At 39.8% G+C, this 18675-nt stretch overlaps 1 protein-coding gene across 2 annotated transcripts in view; it reads right to left on the bottom strand.

Moving 5' to 3' along the window:
* Window positions 1-18675, bottom strand: part of LOC109030698 (uncharacterized) — a 71233-nt gene that overhangs the window by 36294 nt on the left and 16264 nt on the right. Inside the window, exon 1 of one of the 2 annotated variants that reach the window (XM_072298463.1) lies at window positions 3874-4125. The exons of the other annotated variant lie outside the window; for it this stretch is intronic. The gene's annotated coding sequence lies outside the window, so the exon portion shown is untranslated. Of the gene's footprint in view, window positions 1-3873; window positions 4126-18675 lie in introns of those variants that run through there. 2 annotated transcript variants of the gene reach the window in all.

The raw sequence follows: 18675 nt of genomic DNA, 5'->3' as shown, positions 1-18675 counted from the left end.
CCAACGCAATGTTGGTACGCGCTACAAGGCGTTTGATTATTTTTGTTCAAAAGTCCTGCTGGGATCAAAATTTGGTGGGTTTGATCAACAAATACGTATAATTTTTTCTATGAACGTCTTTTTCTAAATTTATCTCAAAATTGTTTGTTAATTTTATTGGTTATTTTATTTATATACCAATACCACAAAAATTTGAGGTAAAACATCGTTCAGTTTTCTCGTAAAAAATTAAAAAATACAATGAAATTCGGCAACAAGTGATGCAGTTAAGTTAATCCTGGTCATTGTCGTTCAATCGTAGACGAGGCCTAAAAATTTCGGCCTCCTGGCCAAATAGCTTTTAAAAATTTGTAACTGGAGCTAGAACATTGGAACCACCTCAGAAGCTCAAGATAATTTCGTCGGGTCATTGCGATACCCGAACGGGACTCTACATCACCGTCTCCATTCAAGTGCTAAGTTCTCCGTAATGCCGTGCTGAGGAAGAACGCCGTATGAACATTCGTTAGCTGCCAAATTTTCCCCGATGAAATTTCTATTTTGAGGAAAATTGTCGATATTTTTCCTCGAAAATGTCAGACTTTTTAGATCAAATTACAAGCAAAATTACCTGAGAAATTGGAAGAAAAATATTCACAAATTTTCTTGGAAATTAGTGATTTGTCAAAGGATATTTGGCAACGCCTGAAGACTCATACGGCGTTTTTCCTTAGCACGGCAGCGTAGCAGCGGATGCCAATGGCTAATTCACTCATTGAGCTTCTCTTAATTAAATCGTCAACTTGTAACGTGAATGGACTGCTCGCTGATTGTGAGCCCGGCGTCGGAATTCTTCCTCGACAAAAGGGAAGAATGCTCTGGGAGTGACTTGCAATGAATCGAAGAACGCAGAGACTCCGATGAGAAGGTGCGGTGAAAAACCAGAGAGCATACCCACGTGGATCGAGGATTCGCGCTGTTTTATGTAATTTTCGCCCAAAAAGAACAATGCCTCCGGTTGGCAATTAATGTCTGCATCTCGAGGTCCGAGGAGTTGCGATTTTCGTTTTTTGCGAGGTTCCGTTTGGTTATGAAATCGACAAGTGCGGGCGCCTCGACTTCGTGAGCATTTTCGGAAGGAGTTTTACGGTTGAATAACGCGCAGTTTGGTTTTTGTTTTTTGAGGAGAGCCGTTTTTGAAGGCGGTTTTATTCGTTCATGATACATCGATCAATTCGTGCTTAAATGTCACTGTAAATGATTGCTAACCTTTAGAATTTTTTGTCTTAATTTGGACCAAAAAGGATTAATGGCCTAAGTATTTCTTTTGCGATGTGCAAATAATTCCCATCATTATTTATTTCAATGGCGGAAATGCGACACCAAGTATCTCCATTGCGGTGTTTCAAAATCTCCGCCTATAGCTTATTTTTTCGAAGAGGAGTAAGTTAGCTTTATCGCTTGAAATGTATACAGAATATTCTATTAACGGAGGAGAAAAATCAGGTAAGTTTTCAAGAAATTACGTTGACTAGTTTTCAAAGGAGGCCATCGAATTTTTTTTTTAACTCTCCAAATTAACCCTTAGAAATTGTCTGTAAATATTTTTGAATAAGCGAAGAAAATTTACACAAGTTCAAGAAAAATGCGCGTCAGCTTTCTTTTAAGAAAACAAAATATGAGCGAAGACTTGCATCGCTTGAACGTGAGATACGAATTTCTTGATGTTAGCAATTGAAACGAATCAAAATGTGTTTACATGGGGAGGAGGGTGCTTATCGATGGCTAAAGTGCGAAAATCACGCATCTCTGTTTGTGACGTTGCAGACTTCCGCTCTTGCTTTATTTTTTCTTTGGAAAACAAGTCAACCTCATTTCTTGAAAATTTCTTTGATTTTTCTTCTCTAATAGCAGAATATTTCGTAGAGATTTCAAACTATATAGTTGACTTGTTTCTCTTCAAAATAATAAAATAGGATGCAGGGATTTTTAAACACCGCAATATAGATACGTGGTTTCGCACTTTAGGCATCGTTATACTTCTATGGACACGCACACACATAATTTGAAGTGTCTCATAAAGTCGCTTTGAGCATTTTTGAAGTCATAGCTTTGAATTTGGGCCTCAATTTTTGGACTGTTGAGAAATCAAGCTAATCAAGAACCACGTAATGAGTTTCAGTGGCCCTTTGGCAAGCGGTGTGTAAAAATCCAACTAAATGAAACTCGCCCGTCACACAGTAGCGGACCTTCGGATCTCCTTGAGGCTTTCTGTTTGATATCCAATCGAAAAAGAAGTCATTGTCGGCGATCAAATTCATCTCAAGTTCGAGCCCCGGGGCTGATTCATATTTGAGCCGCATCGTCACCAAATTTCTAGGAAGGTCGAATTTACCGCCGAAGCAAGGGAAAAAATGTATATTTTTCTATTCGTTATGGCAATCTTGTAGCAGAGTGCGTGACCCCTTTGAAGCGATGAATGCCCTACCGTGCTGACCTCATACGCTTGCCAGTAATCGTGCTGTACTTGTCAAATAACGTAAAAGCAATTCAGTTCAAGTGTAAACCGTGGGTCGAGGAATGTGTGATTGTATCTGAGCGTATGTATGAACATACTCGACGGTTCAAGTAGTCGAGAGACTGCAGAAAAAAATGGGTCGAGAATAGGGTGGTAAATTTTCGAGTCTGAGTGCGGCATTGCTGGACAACATTCTCGATGGTTTTCGCAAGGGGAAATGTCCGATGCCAAATAGTCCATACTGTTTAAACTCGACTAAGATCATTCATTGTTTGAGGAATGATCACGCTCAAAGCAATTTTTCTGGTCAGGCATTGACAGAGATCAGAAAATCAGCAGAAAGTGACTGCTGTAAATAAATGCTACCACCATATACCATATGTTACTTTTTCCGTGAAAACGATACACATTTTAGTTTAAAATTGGAATAAATATTGTTGGAAGAATACTGATTGACATATTGCAGGTACCTCATAGTCCAAACTTTCTCACTGGTTTGATTCCCATGAAAAAACAAAGATTAAGTGGTTATTTTCTGTATTTAAATGCTACCCTAAATGCATGAACACCTGAAAATAACGAACATGATTGGTAAGATTATTTTACCGTTTGAAAAATTTAATGGCTCGAAGAACATAAGTAACTTCCGTGAATGCAGTGTTTTCTTCTAATTGCATCATACGATCCTCATGAATAACCTAATGTCCATAATTCAACCAGAATGTACTCGTGACAATTTCATATAAAGATATTGATTTAAATTTTTTTGAAAAGTAAAAATTTGAAAAATAAAACATGAAAGGACAAAGTTGGGCTACTTCTGGGTCCAACTATAGATGTTATTATAATTTTCGACTAAAAACAGAAGAGAATGAGCAACCAAGGCTGAAGACAAACAAACAGAATGCCTGGGACGTTTGCATTTCAGCCATTTTTTAAGCTTTGGTTGCCCATTTTCTCACTGAAAAAAAAAATCTTAAATTTTCCGCCAATAAGTATGTTTCCTTAAATCAAAAATATAAACTACTTTTTTGCTTAACACAAGCATTATGTTTCTTATGTCAAATTCTTGGCGGGAAATCCAAGATCAATAAGCTTGAGCCAAGCACCTTTTTTCCCCTCAAGGTAGTGTTTTCAGTCAAATTATTCGGGCTATTTTCTTTCAGGCCTGGATCCCTGGATACATGCTCAAATTTCCGTCAATTTCCGATCAAAATGATGACAAAAATGGCGGTCAAATTTTTGCAGGCCGCAAAAATTTGATAGTAGATGGTGCGCACCAGTCACCATTTGATCGGAAATTGATGGAAATTTGAGCGTGTATCCAGGCCTTTATCCTTATAATTTTTGATACAGGGTGGGCGTAACTACCAGACATAAACAACTCCTAGCAACACCAGAACCATCCCTCCGCGTGGGGTTTTCAGATTCAAGCCGTCTACACAAACACCAAAACATCCAAATTCCAACGTCACAATCCACGAAGCGAAGGGGGATCACTGCGACACACGGGTGGCGGGGCTCACTGTCACAACACTCGCGAGGGGCGCGTGCTTCGGCGTCGGCGTCGGCGGAACTGGGGTCTTCGGCGGCGCCGGGCGGGTCCAAGTCCAACTGAACCGCGGCCGGGCGTCGCGTCGGGCCCCGGCTCGACGCGGACGCGCGACGCAGCCCAGCGCCACGACCACGTGCTCCACTGCTTTCACTTTCCGGACCCGCGACGCCACCGCCACCGTGGTGGCGCGCAGACCCGCGCCGCCCTCGGCGCCGCGGAACTCGCTTCACCACCCTCCAGCCGCTGGGAAACCGGAAGGGTGCTACTGGAAAGACTCTACACACCAAATGCTGGTCATGTGACGTCACTTGTGTTAGATGGTACTAGGTAGAGTCCCTTCATACTGAGAGTCAAGACAACACCCCCTCATGGAATCACAAACGGGAATAAAGTTTACAGAAATTGAACGTCGTTTGTAATTTTTGATCGGCCCATTCTCAAATTCCTTTCTCCGTTCCTTCTCTCATTCCGTTTGTTCCTTGCCGAACCCGTAATTCCCTGGTCCATTCCAGATTATAATCTTTGCAATCGGTGAAAATGTAATCTTTATTCCTGTTTGTGACACTGTGATGGCCTAAAATACGGGAACCGATCAGAAATGGATTCACATTGTCTTGACTCTCAGTATAAAGGGACTTAGTACTAGGACTCGTGGCCGCTACGCGGCCCAACACCCAGAGGGCGCTCCGCGCCCTCTAAGGCCAGGGTGGCATGAAATGTAAGTAAGGAATGAAAGATTGGAAATCTCTGTGAACTGTTTCATGAAATTTTACGAGACTGTGAAATATTTCATGAATTTTACGAGAAAGTGAAATATTTCATATTTTTCAAGAGCTGGAGTATGAAACCCGCGCTCAAACACACAAAAACAGCAGAAAGTCGCAATTTTTACATTTTCTGAAACATGAAAAGGAACCGGTATTTTTCAATGTGTTTTATAAATTTCTAAAATTTCATGAGATATTTCACGTGAAATACCTATCAAGATTTTATTTTTCATGAAATTTTTCGACCCTGTCTGAGGCTCGTTTGAGGCATCCCTTTCTCTAATATCCGATGAATAAACTTTCAATGAAACTCACTAATTCGATGTCATACTACTCAGTAATAATGCTGCTACTCGTTAAGAACAAATTTCCTACATTAATTAGTAGGTTACGATAAAAATTGATTTTCTAAGACTTAGCCAGTATATCACCGTGCGCATCTAAGTGGCAGATCTGGGCCCCTGAATCACTTAAATTCACTTGCAGTGAAGGTTTTTTTGCGCAGAGTTGCAGACCCCGAAGTTGCGTTACTTTCGTGTCGCTCACTCACTTCGAGCAGCAGCGTTGATTGTTGATAAACGTACGTGTCGAGACGCGTGTCCACAACAAATCCCGACTCTCCAGCTCATTGGTAACCAGCCGCTGCTGCATGAAAAGATAAAGCCTTGTCTCTATATACAGGCCGTTTCGCGGAATTAGTCCCAGGAAAAAATCCTGCTTACAAAGTCGGGAAAAACATTGATTAACTCAATATTAGCCCTCAAGTATGGTCCTTGTACCTCTAAGACCAACTGAGAGGGGAAGAAGAAGTGAAAAGCGAATTGTGCGATATATTGCTGTTCATTCTCGATTGTTCGTGTTTGCTTCGTTAAAATAATTTGACTAATTGTTCATCGTGTTCAATCGTTATCTTAATTTCGGTTAGATACGCGATTTTTACTAATTCTTCTTCCGGCGTGAACTTGTCGCAAGAACGCGAGACCCTCGTGCTGCGATTCGCCCAAGATGTCACTTAAGTAAGTCCAGGCAGAGTGCTAATGATTGGACCAGATTCGCACTTAAATTTTCAAGAGAAAAATTTGTTCTGATGCAAGATTTTTTTTTTTTTTTTGGCGCGGTCACGTCTTTCCATTCAAACTTTTATGAAGCCACGATTGTCTAGTTAAAGGCATCGGTAGATTAGTTTTAAGTAACTAGAAGGATCCTTTCTAAAGTTTTCGAACCCACTTTTAACGGCCAATAAATTGCTTTAAAAAAAGGATATTTCAGAAAACCGACGATGCTCTACAGCATCATCAAAATCCGCCTTCAATTCAGCAATATAGGCCAAAATACTCCGGAATGCACGAATAGTTGCCTACCTCATGAATTTTTCTTAATCGGTGAGAGGAAATGTTCCGGATTTATTCTCTCAAGTGTGCAGTGTACACGTGACGAACGTGACGTGTGGCTTTTTCTAAAAAGACAGTTCAAGAAAATGGTAGCAAGTCTCCAATCAACTCACTTTCACTTCTCGTGATCGCATATTTGAGTATGCTAATGCCAAAAGTATGTGAGAAAAGAATCAAGAGTAAATACACGGCTAATCTGTTTCCAGAAAAGGAATGGTTCTCGGAACAGCATTGAAGGATCTCGAGATGGTTGGTAATTTTCGTTTAAGTTTAGGATTAACTCATTTAATTCCGGTTAAGAATAGTTACCTGTATGCAAGGAGGACAAATACTCATCTTATCCACAATAGAAAGATATAGGACAGTAAATTTTAGATTTTGTAGATGGCGCGCCTTTGAAACTATGAGGATTACTCATCATTACGTCATTCAAATGGACGTATTTCTGCTAAAAGGAACTATCTGCATAGGGTTTGCGTGAGACTTAGTTCCTTTTGGCATAAATTCGTTCAAATTACGTTTCAAGTCGATTGAGTCCCTACTTATTTCCTTCAATCGCGGATTAAAGGCGTCAAATATCATTGAAACGCTCCTATCAAGGTAGTATTTGTTAACTATCAAAACATTTTCCGCAGTAAAAATGGTCTTCATTAAAGAAAGAGAAGCATAAAAATGCATGCATCACCTCTTTATGACCTTTCTATTATTTCCGCCATGCTCACGTAGGATTCAGATTACCTCTTCTCTGCCGTGCCAAGGAAAAACGCCGTATGAACCTTCAGGCGTTGCCAAATTCCCTTCGATATAACACGAATTTCCTGGTAAACTCATGAATATTTGTCTTCCAGTTTTTCAGACAATATTGTTCGCAATTTCACTTAAAGTTCCTGAAAATTTCAAGGAAAAATATTCATAACATTCCCCGAAAATAAACATTTTATTGAAGGAAATTTGGCAACTCTCGAATGTTCATACGGCGTACGTTCTTCCTTAGCATGGCAGCTCTGCCGTGCTAAGGAAGAACGTCGTATGAACATCCGAGAGTTGCCAAATTTTCTGGATAAAACATGTATTTTTGACAACATTCATGCATATTTTTCCTTGAAATTTTCAGATGTTTCAGCTTAAATTGCGTACAAAATTATCTGAAATTTTCGGAAAATAATATTCACAATTTTCTCAGTAATTTCGGTTTTTTTTCGGAGGGAACTTGGCAACGTCTGAAGGCTCATACGGCGTTCTTCCTTAGCACGGCAGAGCTCTGAACCCAACTTTAATTTAACAAGTCCAAGTTGAGCTCCGGCGAAGTTCTAAAAGAGGACGGTGCAGATGGGAGCTTTTGTAACATCGCTGATGATGAAAGTAAAATTTCTGACCCTCCGTCTGACGATCATCAGTTATTATATTCTCGCCATCGCCGTCTATAATTACCGTCAACAAACGCGACCATAAAAAATGAAACGCGGTTCGAGCAAGGGCCCAAGGGCTCTACCGGTCTGGAATACAGATTAGGTGACGCGTGCTCATATTTCCGCGCTCCTTCAAGACGTCAACGTACGAGAATAGAAATTGAACTTGCTCGCTCTGCGCGCCTAAAAAGTTGTAGGCTTCATCGTGTGCCGACTGTCATCCGACGAACAATGCTGCCGTGCTAAGGATAAACGTACCACGATTTTTGCATGAGCCCTAGAAAGCATGGATCTATATGTAAGACAGGGATCACATGGGAATCGGGATAAGCTCTTGCGTCAAGGGGCGACGAACTGAACGACAGTCTACAGTCTGCAATCGGGAACTAAAATTTCTGGTTCATTCGTAAAAATATTTAGGTGCGTATATACTGCTGTGCTAAGGAAAAACGCCGCATGAACCTTCAGGCGTTGCCAAATTTTCTATGGTAAATCACGAATTTGCGGGAAAATTTGTGAATATTTTTCCTCCAATTTTTCAGATAATTTTCCTCGCAATTTCCCCTAAAGTTCCTGAAAAGTTCAAGGAATAATATTCACAGCTTCCCTCAAAAATAAACATTTTATTGAGGGAAATTTGGCAACTCTCGAATGTTCACACTGCGTTTTTCCTTAGCGCGGCAGAATGGACATGAATTTTCGACGATACTGCAACCCAGAGTTTTGTTCTCCTTGTCCTCCTGGTTTTATCAAATTCGAAAGATTGGAATGGAGTGGCATTGTTGTATTTATTGGTTTGAAGAGTCCGTTATTTGTAATGATTTTTAGATTCTTAGATTTTTTAATATTTTTACGAATTATTGTGCTCAATAATGGATGGCCTGACAAACAGGGCTATGCTCTAGTCGTAACTAGTAAGTTAAAAACTCGAAGACGCTTTACGCGCGCGGGGAGGAGGCGTGATGCTGCATCAACCAACAGGATAAATTTTTTCTTCCGATCATCCTGGGCTCATTGTCAGCGAATTTAGGATATTATGAATTATGCGGTTCGCTCATCCATATCAATTCCACTCGAATGTTGACCCCGGGCTAATAAAGGCGTGCGACGGGATATCGCGTCATTTCGGGCACCCCGTAGCGTGTATCATTTGAATACTCTGCCGTACTAAGGAAAAACGCCGTATGAGCATTCGGATGTTGCCAAATTTCCTTTCAGAAAATATATATTTTTGAAGAAGGTCGTGAATTCTTTCCTCTGAAATTTTCAGACGTTTTAGATCCAATTTCGTACAAAATGCTCCGCAAAGTTGGAGGAGAAATATTCACAAGTTTTCTCGAAAATTCGTTGCTATTCGAGGGAAATTTGGCAACGACTGATGACTAATACGGCGTTCTAGCTTTCGTAGTACGGCAGTACTAAAGTCGCTCGAGGTAGGCTCTGTAGGTGCAATGCAACCTCAAAGTGCCTCGTGTGAAAATTTCTGGAAATTTAACCATGCTTTAACTGCCACCAGAATTTCCCAACGCTTTCGATGAGCTCAACGCTCAGCGTATAATTTTCTTTGGGCAGTTGTTGACCTCTTCAATGTGATACCTCAAGATGGTTTAAGCGCATCTTGGGTTGGATTCAACGTCCCAAGTTCAACGAGATTTTTGTTGTGTTCAGGTGGAATTGAACGTAGAGGAGGGGCATTCCGTATTGGAACTTCACTTGTTACCTACTTAATTTTAAGCCTACTTTCATAGCAGCCCTGCGCATAAATTCAGCTATAGCCTCCTAAGTCCCCAGGGCAAAAAGTCTTGCTATTTATTTTAGTGGTGCTAGAGATCCGGTGGCGAATTTACTTTTCTTTTCAAGTTCAAATTTGAGCCGTCGAGCACTGCATAATGTGCTGACACCATTGAATGTATTATAGGCGAGCTCTAATGTTCTATTTTACGCTGCAAAAAAGAGAGTAACCTTTTTGCAGTTTTTGACGGTGTGAAAAGGAAAAATGTAAAAAGTTAAAATGGACTCAGGACTGAAGCACTATACAAATTGTGAAATCTTCGGGTATTAAGAAGCTAAGATTCAGTTATAATACAGAAATTAAATTAAATTCGCCATGCTCCATACACATATCTCTATTTGAAATGCAAAGAATTAAGTTGAGTTGAATCTGCTCTCCATTCCTAATTTTAATAAGAAAGAATCTACTTGCCTCATAAGTTCCATTACTAAAACGGTCAAAAGCCATTTAAAGTTGGGTCACTCAACGCTGAGGGGCAAAGTTATCTCAACGTTTCAAACCCTCTAACGACCAGGCTCAGTTACGCGTAATCTGATCTTAGTTTGCTCATTAACTCTTTCGGCAACTCATTTTAAACAAATAAAACAGCCGAGCTCCCGCGTAAAAATTGCGTAATCTTGAATCCACCATTTCACACGCAAAATTAGGCATGCAGCGTCATATTTAATATGCACTGATTATGATCGTCATAGATAATTCTAATTAAACCTAATGAAGCTGTAAGTGCGGGGAGCACATCATTCAAGCTCAGAAATCGTTGGCCTCGTAAAATGAAAGGATGCAGGATATAATTGCTGTTGTTGTTGTTGTTTTTGTTGCTGCTGCTGCTGCTGCTGCTACGGTTTCAGGACATTTTGTCAACGATTTTTTGTCCGCGCACCTTTTTATCCAGTATAGTTTACGCCCACACGTAAAATAAGCAACAGTGACTTGGTCCAAGCGTTGTATTTCAGTCGGTATGTAGAATTATATTGAAAATATGGAAATGAGAAATTGAGAGAGAAAGAGGTGTTGTTATGGTTGCTCATTTTCTAAATGAGATGTTATTACTTTCTCCTTTTGAATCATCTTTTTAAAATGTCATTGGTGAATATTTGGTTTTATTTCTATCCTTAAAATATTCGATGTACAATATACCTTATATATGTATAGGTTCCTTTTTTTTAATTTTTTCTTTGCGAAATTATTACTTCATTTTGAAAACATCTATATTTTTGAAACGTGACAAATATTTGTAAAACCTTTTCCAAGCGACATTAATCTCAATGAGCCGCAGTTGTGCCGACAGAAACTGCAAAAATGAATAAAAGAGGGGAAAAAAAACAAGAAGCACGGAATCTTTAGTTTTAACCCATTTATGCATTCATCTTTTAGAATCAAATACGTCAAATTTTGAGCGCGCAAATTTTTTTTTTTTTTTTTTTTGGTTGCGCGTACACCTCGCTGCAGCACAATGAAAGCGCAAAATGTAAAAGAAAAAATTAAAATGCTTTGGAAATCATTAAATTTGGCACGGAACCACCAATATTTAAAAAACACACATTATATTATTATTCTCCTTTGATAAATTGATACATATTTTTCTCCCATCAATTTAAATGAGAATAATCAATGCAGAGTGTGTAAACATTTCAAAAGCATGAGTTAAAACACGCTGACTATGCGAGTATAAATATTAAAGCCTAACAGAGCGGAGCGGCGTGCTGCCAGCGCGAGAGGCTCACTGGCGCCTACAAACCTAAGTGGATACTTCTCGCATTGCACAATGCTTGAAGTATCCACTTAGGTTTGTAGGCGCCAATGCGCGTTTTGCGCTGGCCGCCCGCCCGCCGTGCGGCGGCGCCTGAAGCAACTATTTCACAACAGAGGTGTTGCACAGTATTATACGAAATTGAACGTATTAAGAATGACAGGCATCCTTTAAAAGTACAGATATTTCCTCGCAAAATAAATCAAGATACTTATCGTACACTGGATAAATCTAAAAGCCTATAGCTGAGGCAAATATAGAGGTTTATCCGGTTCAGGTATAACAAGGTGGGAATTTCTTGAATGATAATTAAGTCCTGTTACACCAAAGAGGTGTAGAGAGTTTTAGTGAATTTTGTCTCATGAGAAATTGAGAGAGAAGGAGGTGTTGTTATGGTCGCTCATTTTCTAAGTGAAATGTTATTACTTTCTCTTTTTGAATCATCTTTTTAAATTGTCATTGGTGAATATTTGGTTTTATTTCTATCCTTAAAATATTCGATGTACAATATACCTTATATATGTATAGGTACTTTTTGTCATGGGAACGGAGTTCCCCATGATATTAGAATCGTTCCGTTGCTTTCGCTATGGGATTCCCTATACCTCTGCGACCTTGAGCGTTTCGCCCAGTCTCCGATTTTTGGTTGATTTTCCGATGTATCAAAAACCGTTGTATTTTTTAGCCAATCATGTCTCTACGTCAAGTTGTGTTGATTGCTAAAATTCGCTTTCAGCGAGTTTTTTTCCACTTTGAGGTGTCGTGTCTGACTGGTAAATCTGCGCAGAACCACGAAGTTCCGTTTTTAGGCAAATTCTTTTTTTTGGGAGGTTCTGATTGGTTATTTTTCGCCATCAGTTTTCTGTTCGTTGGTGCAAAAGATCGCCTACCTCGTTGCTCTTGAGAAGCCGCCATTATCCCACCTCAAATTTTACAAATAGAAATAAAGAAATTATAACTATTGTGCAAGGTGGAAAACTGCTCTGGAGGACCCGTTACGGATATATGAGCCAAAATCGGAACTCGATTGATTGATTTATTCCATGAATACAGAAATATTGCCTCAGCTTACTGCCGCGATGGCAAATGCCTGCTGATATGAACCTTGAGACACATGATAGCATAGGCAAACAATGTCTCACAGAGAAAGGCGCTTAGCTCATTTCTCCAGAAGCTACGAAGACGCGAATCGCCGAATCGCTCAAGGACAACTCTTGTGATAAGTCCCGCCCATCGTCCGAGTCTTTTAAATGCTATTTTTTCCCTCCCATTCGCCGATCTGTGATAGCCTAGTCGACTGAGGCGCCCCATATTTTTGATAAGGTGCGGGCAATAGGTGATCGGGAGTTCGATACCCGGCGATGGGAGATAATTTTTAATGGTTGTATTGAATGTTTTAGACCAATCATCAAAAAATAATTAATACTAGATGATAAATGTACGAACATTTTCTCGTGAGTTAATATGTTAAACAAAAATACTGGAATATACCTCCTTCATATAATCAGCCACATGTTCCCCCAAATTAATGACGTTATTTTCTTTTTTCAATAAAGTTAATTTGCATTCAACGTTCGTAAGTTAAGCAAAAAGTACCTATTGATACAAATAGAAAGACATGAAAATAGTATGCTAACATTTCAGTTGTTTTTTTTTTTTTTTATTTATTTTTTGTTTTTTTGTTTTTTCAATAAAACAAATTGACTGGGACTAGAATCATCGTATCTCTGAAGACAAAAGCTAAGTTTTTTGATACAGAAATACTAATATATTCATCCTTTATATAATCAGGGAGATGTTGACCCAAATATTGATGTATATTTTCTCTGTTCGCCCAAATTAATGATGGTATTTTCTTTTTTCAATAAAATTAATTTACATTCCACGTTCTTAAAGCAATATTTTCTCCAAAATTCAGCAAAAAATAACAATATATACCTACGCAAAAAGTAAATAAATAAATAAAGCAATGACATGAAAGTAGTATAGGTAGTACACATCTAACATTTCGGTTACATCTATTTGAATGAAAAAAATGGCAACTTAGGAAGCACATAGGTCACTTATCGACGGTGAAACTACCAAACCACGTATCTCGGTTTGCGACGTCGCAGACTTCCTGTCATACTTTATTTTTTAAATGAAAAGCTACTTAACGTCCAGTCTTGAAAATTTCCGTGATTTTTCCTCTTCGTGCGGAGAAAATTCTGTGAAAATTTCAAGGAATGATATGGATTTGGTCTACTTCAAAAAAATAAAATGTGAGCGGAGATTTTTAAACACCGCAAACGAGATACGTGGTTTGGTAGTTTCACCGTCGTTATGATGCGTATTCGGGCATATGCGTAGAGTAAAAATATCATACTTTACGCCGAAAAAACGAAACTGAAAGTTAAATGCGTTAACTTCCAAAAACCATACATAATCCAACGAAAATAAATAATTGGTAAATAACAGCTTTCTTGTATGCAAAGAAAAAAAATTAAAAATGTTAAAAAAGAGATGTCGACACAAAATTACATAGCCCCTTCAATTCTGAAGATACTACAAACGAACTGTACCTACCTTAAAATGTTCATATCCCAGAAGCAAAAGTTCCCATGACGAATATTGCTATCGCTAGCGATTGCAAAAACCAACTTGTTTATATTTTTTTTTTTATTTTTTCTTTACGAAATTATTACTTCATTTTGATAACATTTATGTTTTTGAAACGTGACAAATGTTTGTAAAACCTTTTCCAAGCGACATTAATCTCAATGAGCCACAGTTGTGCCGACAGAAACTGCAAAAATGAATAAAAGAGGGAAAAAAACCAAGAAGCACGCAATCTTTAGTTCTAACCCATTTGTACATCGATCTTTTAGAGTCAAATACGTCAAATTTTGAGCGTTTTGTTGCGCGTACACCTCGCTGTAGCACAATAAAAACACAAAATGTAAAAGAAAAAATTAAAGTGCTTTGGAAATCATTAAATTTGACATGGAACCACCAATATTTAAAAAATACACATTATATTATTATTCTCCTTTGATAAATTGATACATATTTTGCCCCATCAATTTAAATGAGAATAATCAACGCAGAGTGTGCTAACATTTCAAAATCATGAGTTAAAAAACGCGAATTATGCGAGTATAAATATTAAAGCCGAACAGAGCGGAGTGGCGTGCTGTCAGCGCGGGAGACTCACTGGCGCCTACAAACCTAAGTGGATACTTCACGCATCGCACAATGCTTGAAGTATCCACTTAGGTTTGTAGGCGCCAATGCGCGTTTTGTGCTGGCCGCCGCCGCCCGCCCGCCGTGCGGCGGCGCCTGATGCAACTATTTCACAAAAGAGGTGTTGCACAGTATTATACGAAATTGAACGTATTAAGAATTACAGGCATCCTTTATGAGTACAGATCTTTCCTACCAAAATAAATCAAGATACTTATCGTACACCGGAAAATTTAAAAAAATTATATTTTAACAAAATAACGAAATAAAGGAGTGTTTCTAGTTTCAACAGGCTTTTCCAAATTTTTCTTGTGCAGTTTCGTAGTTAGGCCAAACATTTCTAGGGATCTGGGTGTGCCCTTTGGAAATTTTAAAACTACCTAGTGTGACACACACCCTCACCCTTACACACACAAAAAAAGTCGAATGTCTATAAGCTCAAAAAGCTCCAGATGATTCGAAAACTATGAAAGTAAGGGACTCAATACTTCTCAGGGACTTAAGAAGGGTTCCAAGGCAACAGGGTTCAATTAAGTTTCTTACACTGGAAAAAAACACATTGGATCTAGAGTCCAGACTCTTAAAAACATCGACAAGAAAAAATACTCTTGTTTCAATCGGATTTTTGCTTAAATCAAGAACTAAGCCTCTTAATTTGAGCGGAATCTCTTTTGATTAAAGCAAACATCTGATTGAATCAAGAGTATTTTTTCTTGTCAATTTTTTCAAGAGTCTGGACTCTAGATCCAATTTTTTTTTTCCAGTTTATCGATTTAAATTTATTCATTGTTGGTCATTTACCGAAGTAGACCCGCATACAAATTTGAGGATAGTGTTACCCAAAATGGATAATTTTATTTTGAAACTTGAATAATCTACGTACGCCTTATACGTAGTATCTGGACGTATATTTTTGCCGGTCCCTGAGGTGGCACTTTAACGGCGTTTGTGCTCGGTGTGGTAACATAACGGCCATTAAATACGAGTTAATGATAATGCGCTGCGGGAACAATAGGACTCGCTCCCTGCTAAACTTGCCAATAAAATTCGCCTTCCGAGCACCATTTTCTACTCTTAAAAAGGTGATCGCAGTCCACCGAGCGTGCAGGGGGAGCTTAAATATCTCCGATTACAGAGTCTTAACTTTCTTTGGTGTGAATTGCACGTAATCCTTCCTTTCATACCGCTGGGGCGGCTCTACTGAAGCATACAGCAGAATTTAAAGTCCGAGAGAAAATTTAAGCCAATTTCGATTAATATAAATTTTAACATGAAGCCGTAATGTTGCCAGTACTAGAGAATGGGCCTGTTGCATGCAAGAGATACAGCCGCGCGAATAGACTCTTCAGAGGTTAAATGACACGAAAATTACGATGGTCACATTAAAAAAGTCTGAAATACACTCCTTACTGCGCAATTTGCGTTGTTAGGAACGCGCGTTTTCAAATTTCCCGCGTCTGGGGGCAGTTTTCTAATCACCGGAAACGAGCAAACGGCGGGCTAGGTGATTTCCGGAAGATGCCGAGTCGTTGTTGTTGTTGTTATTTTTTGCTTCAGTTTGTTTACAAACCCAACGTGATCTCCTACAGTCGTCCATATACGCTTTATGCGGTAACCAAATCGATCAACTTTTAAATATCCAACGCAATCCTTCTACATTTCATTTCACGATGTCACGAGCTCCGATTTTTAGGTTATGTTGTCAGTTTTAGTTGACCGGAAATAGCCGCGAGTTGCCGTTAATTGTTTCCGTTAGAAAACTGCCCCCAGACGCGGGAAATTTGAAAAAGCGCGTTCCTAACAACACAAATTGCGCAGTAAGGAGTGTATTTCAGACTTGTTTAATGTGACCATCGTAATTTTCGTGTCATTTAACCTCTAAAAAGTCTATTCGCACGGCTGTATCTCTTGCATGCAACAGGCCCATTGGTTTGTAGGACTGAGAAAAAACTGAAAGAGTAGAAAATTTCGATGACCAAAATGCGAAACCACGCATCTCCGTTTGCGACGTTGCAGACTTCCAGTCATACTTCATTGTTTCCTCAAAAAACTACGGTAAACGCAATGTCTTAAAAACTTCCTTGATTTTTCTTCCCTGTCAGCAGACTATTCTGTTAAGATTTGAAGCTATGAAGTTGGTTTGTTCTTTTTTCGAATAAATCTAAATTAATGAAGATTTTGCAACACCGCGATGTAGATACGCGTGGTTTCGCACTATGGCTTTCGATATTATTCCTCTTTGATAAGCTGCTTTGCGCTGAAACAACGATCCAATTTTCCCTCTTCCTCCTTCCTCTGCCTCCCCTTTTTATCCATCCCTTCCATTCACTTTACCTTTTCATTCTCCTTTTTCCTTTATCCTGTATTCTGCACTCCTTCCTCTTCCTCCTCTCTCTTTTCCTTCATTTATTCTTCATGCTCCTCTTCTTCCGCCAGATTTTTTACCTCTTCCCCGTTCTCCGATTTCTAATACTACCCCATCGGACATACATCAGGAGCTCAAAACATGCAACATGCAACTCAACAAAAATGCAGATACGTGTTTTATCAGAGCACTCCATGAATGTCTCTACAGTAGAGTAGGGGGAGTGAATGGAAGGGATGGATAAACATTGGAGGCTGAGGAAGGAGGAATAGGAAAAATTGGATCGTTGTTTCAGCGCAAAGAGTGTCCATAAAGTATTCCAAACATCCTAGGGGAGCGTGTAATGCACCTGAAACAAAGGTTTACAACAACCCTATACGTCTACGCAAAACGGGGTGTACGCTTGAAATTAGAGTCCCTTTATACTGAGAGTCAAGACAATGTGAATCCATTTCTGATTGGTTCCCGTATTTTAGGCCTTCACAGTGTCACAAACGGGAATAAAGATTACATTTTCACCGATTGCAAAGATTATAATCTGGAATGGACCGGGGAATTACGGGTTCGGCAAGGAACAAACGGAATGAGAGAAGGAACGGAGAAAGGAATTTAAGAATGGGCCGATCAAAGATTTCAAAGAACGTTCAATTTCTGTAATCTTTATTCCCGTTTGTGACTCCATGAGGGGTGTTGTCTTGACTCTCAGTATAAAGGGACTCTACTTGAAATGACGTAATTTTTGGCGGGTAAACATAGTATACCGCCTTTGCGATCGTTTCGACCCCCGTCATCAATCACATTGTGTCGGAGTTTACTACTTGTTTTTTTAGGGGGGGAGAGGGGAGGTCTGGAGGTGAGTGACATGTAGGTAACATATGGTGGAGGGAGGGGTCAAAAACTCGGGAAAAATGCGTGTTGCAATTCTTGGACCCTGAATCCCATCAAATTTCAACAAATATCGGGTCCAATAGACCAGAACCGTTTGGACTAGGGCCAGCGTAGATCGCAAAAGATTCCCTGAGACGATCGACAAGGAAGTCGACTGCGTGCACCGTGCGCGTGAGCGCGGGAGGGGGGGGGGATTTAGGGTACGAGGAGCGTGTCCAGGGCTCTGCGCATGCGCTGGTCACCCCACCGCGTATCTGAGTCGGATCGTGATCTCCTTGTTTCGCGCGAAATTTATTGGATTGTCTTGGGCCGGGAAGCCGGGTATCATTGCCCGGGCATCCCGGTCCTCCGTCCCGGTCCTGGTCCAGGTCGATCCCGGAGCCCTTTCTTTCGTTTTATCACGTCTCTCGATTCCGCTTCCTCCTTCGCTGCTCGCTTTCTTGACAGCCCGTCAAAGAGGCGCCGGCCGTCAGTCTCCGCGGGCCAGAGGTCTCCTTCCCACCTTTCTCTATTCCAGACCGAGCGGCTTGGGAAACGGAGTATTTCAGAGCTTCGACCAGTCGTTTTAAGCGATTCAATGCGTAAGCATGATCGCTTCTCCTGATCAATTCACTACTCTAAAGATCTATGGATCAATCGAGAACACAGGAAAAAGCGGAAACAAGGCTAAAATACAAAATATAAAGGCAGGACGTTTCTCCGTACCTTACGGCACCATTATCAACTGCTAAAAAAGCATTAAAAATAAAAAAGAAATTAAAATAAAAACCAGCAAACGGCGTTACATAGTGAAATTGGTACATGAGACTGCAGTGATAACAGAAGCAGATCTATGGATCACCCGTTTGATCGAAGCAAAAATGTCGCGATCCATAGCATACTTCAAATGATCCGTTTCTATTGAAATACTTCTGGACGAAAGAACGGTTCAAATGTGCGATTTTCTCAAATCCGAGCTCATTTCAAGCGCATCTCATTTCACTTTTGGGTAATTATTAATGAATAAACGGTTTTCATGCGCGTTCAAAGTTCCATACGT

The sequence above is a fragment of the Bemisia tabaci genome, chromosome 3, assembly GCF_918797505.1.
Source record: "Bemisia tabaci chromosome 3, PGI_BMITA_v3".
Classification (NCBI taxonomy): domain Eukaryota; kingdom Metazoa; phylum Arthropoda; class Insecta; order Hemiptera; family Aleyrodidae; genus Bemisia; species Bemisia tabaci.
Note: the sequence above shows the minus strand (reverse complement) of the source record. Positions and strands in the feature narration are given on the sequence as shown.